At 34.5% G+C, this 5,671-nt stretch overlaps 1 pseudogene; it reads right to left on the bottom strand.

Annotated features, from left to right (window-relative positions):
* Positions 1 to 220: 220 nt before the first annotated feature.
* Positions 221 to 2,079, bottom strand: LOC114746473 (berberine bridge enzyme-like 15; annotated as a pseudogene).
* Positions 2,080 to 5,671: the final 3,592 nt, after the last annotated feature.

The raw sequence follows: 5,671 nt of genomic DNA, 5'->3' as shown, positions 1-5,671 counted from the left end.
GGAGAAAGGAAAGAGGGGGTGAATTAAAAACAATGAATCCCATTTACCCACTCCCGAGCTTGCTCAGTTAAAAAAAAAAAAACAAGCAGTGTAGCTACGACCATAAAGAAGCAAGGAAATGTAATAGGAAAAACAATGGAAAGAGAAGAGAAACTAATGCAACCAATGATGAGGGAAGAATGAAAGCATTAGTAATGTGCTTGTGAGACTTTATCAATAATATATAGAAGTCCTTTTACTATGTCATCATCAAAATAATTAACTAAACATGAGTTGACAAGTATTACTTGATATAACATAGTAAATTTAGAACACCAATAATTTATTTTGCATGCTTATTTGGATCTGATACATAGGCATGCGCAAACCATCTAAATTACCATAATTTTTGCAAACACACGGCACAAATTACGATAAAACTTTTTTCCTCTTGTCCAATCCTTGTTAGTTAGTTTCCAATTGGAAAAGGAGGTATGCTCTGCTCATGCCTAAAGAAATTACTGGGATCAACCTTAGACTTCACCTTCACCAACCTTATAAAATTATCCTTAAAGTACTTGAATCCCCAAGTGCTTGCCCTCCAGAAGCTTGTACTATTGAACTGGTTCATCCCCAAATCAAGGTCTCTATAATTCACGTATGCTTCTCTTAGAAGGCTTGAAGCATAAGGAGCCATGGAATCATAGAATCTCCTTACCCAATTCATATGCTTTTCCATGATCTCTTCTCCATCTTCAAACCACCGAGCTACATACTGGGACAAGAAGAGTGTTCCATTTCTATGAGGAAATGGAGTTGTGGATTCTGATATTGTATTCATAATTCCTCCATATGGGACCCAAACCATCAAGGGCTCATCTTCCTCCATAAACCTTTTCCATATGGAATTAAAAGCAGTTTCAGGAAATTCTTGCCTCATAAACTCTGCCTTGGCCTTCAAGTAACCCTTCGAATCGGACGTCCCTCGGAGGAGAATTTCCGGGGATGTGGTGTTTGGATAGCCAGCAAAGTAAAGCACAGAGTTGATCCAACTTGTTTCAAAACAATCCTGTCTTGTTAGACCTAACTCTGGAAACTTATTCTTCATCAACTGGAGAAGCCTATCTGCCCTACCAAGGAAAGAGCAATATAAGAAGTTGAAACAGTCCTTTCCCTTGAGTACTAGAATTTGCTGCCCGCGTTTGAACCATAATCAACAGATTCTCATCAATGTTCGGTGCTACTTGCTGCCATTTATAGAGAATCCTAGTTGCATTTTGTTCTAAGGTTTTTGTGACAGTAAAAACTGTCACTATTGATGGGACCTGAACTAGCTTGATTCGCCACCATAAAATAACCCCAAAGCTTCCACCTCCTCCACCTCTAATAGCCCAAAATAAATCCTCTCCCATGGCTGCTCTGTCAAGAATCTTGCCGTTAGCATCCACGATTCGTGCGTCGACGACATTATCGGCGCCGAGTCCATACTTTCTGACCATATTGCCGTATCCACCTCCTGTAATGTGACCACCAACTCCTATGCTTGGGCAAACGCCTGCAGGGAAGCCATGGACTGGACTTTTCTCAGAAATTCTGTAGTAAAGTTCTCCGAGCGTTGCGCCGGCTTGAACCCAAGCCGTGTTTCGTGCTATATCGACGTGGATGGCACGAAGCTTGGCGAGATCTATGATCATGAAAGGCTTCTCAATGAGAGAAACATAAGAAAGTCCTTCATAGTCATGACCTCCACTACGTATCCTCACATGAATTTTGAGCTCTTTTGCGCATATAACAGCAGCTTGAACATGAGAATCCTCTAATGGAGTGAATATGAATTCAGGTTTTTGCACTGAAGGCAGCAAGTACCTTAGATTTTGAGCTGTGGATTCAAGAACTGAAGTGAAAGAAGCATCCTCAGGGGTGAAAAATGTGGTGGAAAATTGGATTGGATTCGGAGAATTTGCCTTAAGACATTGGGTGAAATGTTCTGGAATGTGGAATGATGAGGAACAAGATGAAACCGAAAGTAACACAAACATAGAAATCAACAATACCAGCAACCTTGAAGACCCCATGATTTTATTTAGTATCTCACACTCTTTTTTTTTTTCTGCGTATAAGACAGCATATTATGTCCTCTTATATACACTAATTGAGCTATGACGTAGTCATCTTTAACATATATAAATTTATTGGAGGAGTTCTTATATTAGTATTATAGACTAATGAAGATTCTATTCTGATTGACGTGGTCTATCAAACTGGTCTGCTCACAAGGAAGAAAATGGTTTCAGTGCTTTATTAGTTTGTAAAGCCTTTGACCAAAAATTTGCTTTGATTATTTTTCACAAAACCTTACTTTACGACAACAATAAACTAACGTAAGCAGCCATACCAAAAATGCATTATTGTGGCGTATGGTATAGAACCAATTAGCCAAAGATATATATTATGTATATCTAATTTTCATAGTCAATGCGTGTACCTTGCGGTTTTTCTTGTCATTGTTAGTTTTCTGTTTGATTTTACCAAAAATCTTTATTTTTTTTAAATGAAAACTGTAATCTTTGAAATCAACTGCAATAAGACAAAATACAAATACTAGTTAAAAAATTTCTAGCCTCTCTCGTCACTATCTGCCTCCTGGATTAGAGGTGGGGATTGATCAAAGATAGTAAAATTACTAACCATGTTGTGCAGCTAATTAGCTAAGTAGTCAGCTGTGGATAATCCCTCCCTATACGAATAACTCAAAATCTTTCGTTATGAAAATGTAACGTGTGGTATAAAGCCATTGACCAAAGCATATAAGCCATTAGTCATACAATTGTCTATGTTGTGCAATATTTTGAGTGGAAAATTATATTTGTTTGGCTTAAATTTTAATCATTTTAGGTTAAATAGTACTCCTCCGGTCCTTAATATAGGACTCAATTGATGAGTTGGTTTTGGTCCTAAATATAAGACTCATTTATCATATTTATCAATTTTCTCTAAATTACCCATATGAATACTCCTCAACCATAATCAAGTAAAAAAAGGAGAGGAGGTATTAAGAAAGATGACTATGGTATTTTAGGAAAAATATGTCACATTTCTTATAATTAACTAACTTACCTAACTTCCTTAATCTAATCAAATTAATTAAATGGGTCTTATATTAAGGACCGGAAGAGTACTAACAATTGTGCTTATACTGTTTACATTAATCTCATAGTCATCATTTATGCTATATGCGTTTTCTACAATATTATATGCTAGCTACCTCCTACCTCTGTGGTTATTTAATTACCATTTGTTTTTTAAATATAAAAAATAGTGCATATATTAATAATAATATTTTCTTGCCACTTGTATTTAGAAACAAAATTCAGATGATTTCCTTTGTGTTACGTTCCACAATACGCATAATATTAAATTATAATTTTGATTGGGTTGCGCCCTAAGCATTAATTGAAAATCTATAAATCAACGTTATTAGTTGTCCTTCCTTATGAGTTGTGTATTGTCTCGTGTAGAAGAAGTCTAGGTCAACGAATTGAATTTGTCTACTCAATCTAAAAAGATGTACTATATAGAATAATTATTTTTTAGGTACTTATATATATATATATATATATATCAAGGTTTGGAATTATAGGTACCTATAATTTTGTATTTCAAGGTTTGGAATTGGTCCATGTATTTTACTTTTTCTTTTTTAATAATTCCCTAAAATGTCAAATTGTTTGAAATTTTAACACATTAACTGTGTCTAACGCGTCATTAGTTAAAATTTCAAATTTTATATTCTTAACATGTCCACCTCAGTATTTAACGTATTAACTTCAAAAAAAAAAATTTCTAGGCACATATATCCTCCTAAAGTTATCTTGTTTGTATCAACGTTTGGAGGAAAGAATGTGCGACTGAAAGTGTAAAATGTGAGGTGGAGGGAAATGTGAAGATTGGGCCTTGTCTGGATGAGCCATATGATGGAATTCAAGCTAAAAGCTGTTTCAACGTGATAGTTATTTTAAAGTTCTTTAGGGAAAAAAATTACTCTTCTACTGTATGAGAAAAAGAGGGAAAAAGACAATAAAGAAGCAAGTAGAGAGAAGAAAAAAAGGAAAAGAGGAGGAAAAAAAGGAAAAGAGAAGGAACGAGAGGGAAAAAAAGACAATAACAAAAGAAGAAATTTTTTTAAAAATGACATTAAATATGGGAAGAAAGATAGATAAAGAATCTTGAAATTGTGATATTTCAATTTAGATACCCAATATTTCAAAATGACAAGAACTAAAGTAAATCCAAATCGATATTTTGAAATTAAAAAAAAAATGAAAAAAATACTCCTTTCTTTTTTTTTTTTTTTTTTGAGAAAAAAAGTTCAACCCTCTGCCGGTAGCTAATGGTGGCTGTTGGTGAAGGAGAATTTTTTCTTGAGCTAAAAGAGGAGAAATTTTTTTTAAGAAAGTGATGGAGGTGTGATTTGATCTTACTGCCCAGTAGTCATTTGGGCCAACGAAAATAAAAGTGACCAATTTTTTGGCCCAAATGACTATTAGGTGGTGCGATCAAATTTCACATCCATCACTTTCTTAGGAAGATTTTCCCCCTTTAGCCAAAAAAGTTTCTCAAAACAAAAAAAATCCTCCTGCAGGCAACCACCATGCTAGTAGCTAATCACTAGCAGTGGTCGGCCGTCTACATGGTCTCTAGTCTCTAGTGAGAGGTTGAACATTTTTTTAAAAGAAAAAGATTTAATGTGTAATCTTGATCTTGATTTTATTTTTCAAGTACTATTTTGTCTATGATCTTTTTAATAGTGTAAATTTGACTTTGATCTTAATTTTTTTGGTATAATTTTGAGCACACGTTCAAAATTGCTAATGGTTATAAACAACTAGTTTTTATCTGTACCAGTTATATTGACCAATATGATATAAATACAATTTTTTGTGTTGGATTTTGAGTCTACATTCACCTTTGATGAGCCTGATTATTTGATCAGGAATGGAGAATCTTCTTGATCAAACAAATCCTAGTTAATCAAGGAAATGAATTTCCATTAACTCTTAAGAGACAAGGAATGATTGACCAAAAAATCAATCAGACATTAATTACCAATTGTAAATTAAAAACAATCTGAATATTATCATGCAATTAATGGGTGAGATTGCCTCTTCCTAAATTGTGGTCACCCGAACCCTATAAATAAGAGGTGTCTCTCCCTTTCTCTTTACCTGAACCATTGAATGATTATCTCTTATTCTCTCTCTATTCTCTCTTCTGTGGTGCTATTTATTTTTCTGTCACCTTTAAAATTTTAGAAAATGGTCAAATAAGTTTTTTCAATGGTCACATATCTCTTATATGAAAAATATTCATCTTGAGCTGTCAAATGTTATTGTCTAATTCATTTTTTTAATGCATTTTCCTTTCTCTTTTGAGAAAGAATTCTCGAATGAAAAATCGTCTTTTATATCCACTGTAAAGTAAGAGTATACATGCCCCCTGAAATCCCCAGGCAACGATGGCCTCCATGCTCTCTTCTTCCAATCACAATGGAGGATTGTTGGGAATACGGTCTTTACTGAGCTCAAGAGAATCTTTGAAGGAGAGCCTATTGATCCTAAACTTAATCAGACACTCATCTCCTTGATTCCCAAAGTAGACCGACCCCAAACAATGAAGGATTTCCGGCCAATTA

Source organism: Neltuma alba, unplaced genomic scaffold (genome assembly GCF_004799145.2).
Source record: "Neltuma alba isolate B1F8T4 unplaced genomic scaffold, ASM479914v2 tig00000825_pilon, whole genome shotgun sequence".
NCBI classification, from domain to species: Eukaryota; Viridiplantae; Streptophyta; class Magnoliopsida; order Fabales; family Fabaceae; genus Neltuma; species Neltuma alba.
Note: the sequence above shows the minus strand (reverse complement) of the source record. Positions and strands in the feature narration are given on the sequence as shown.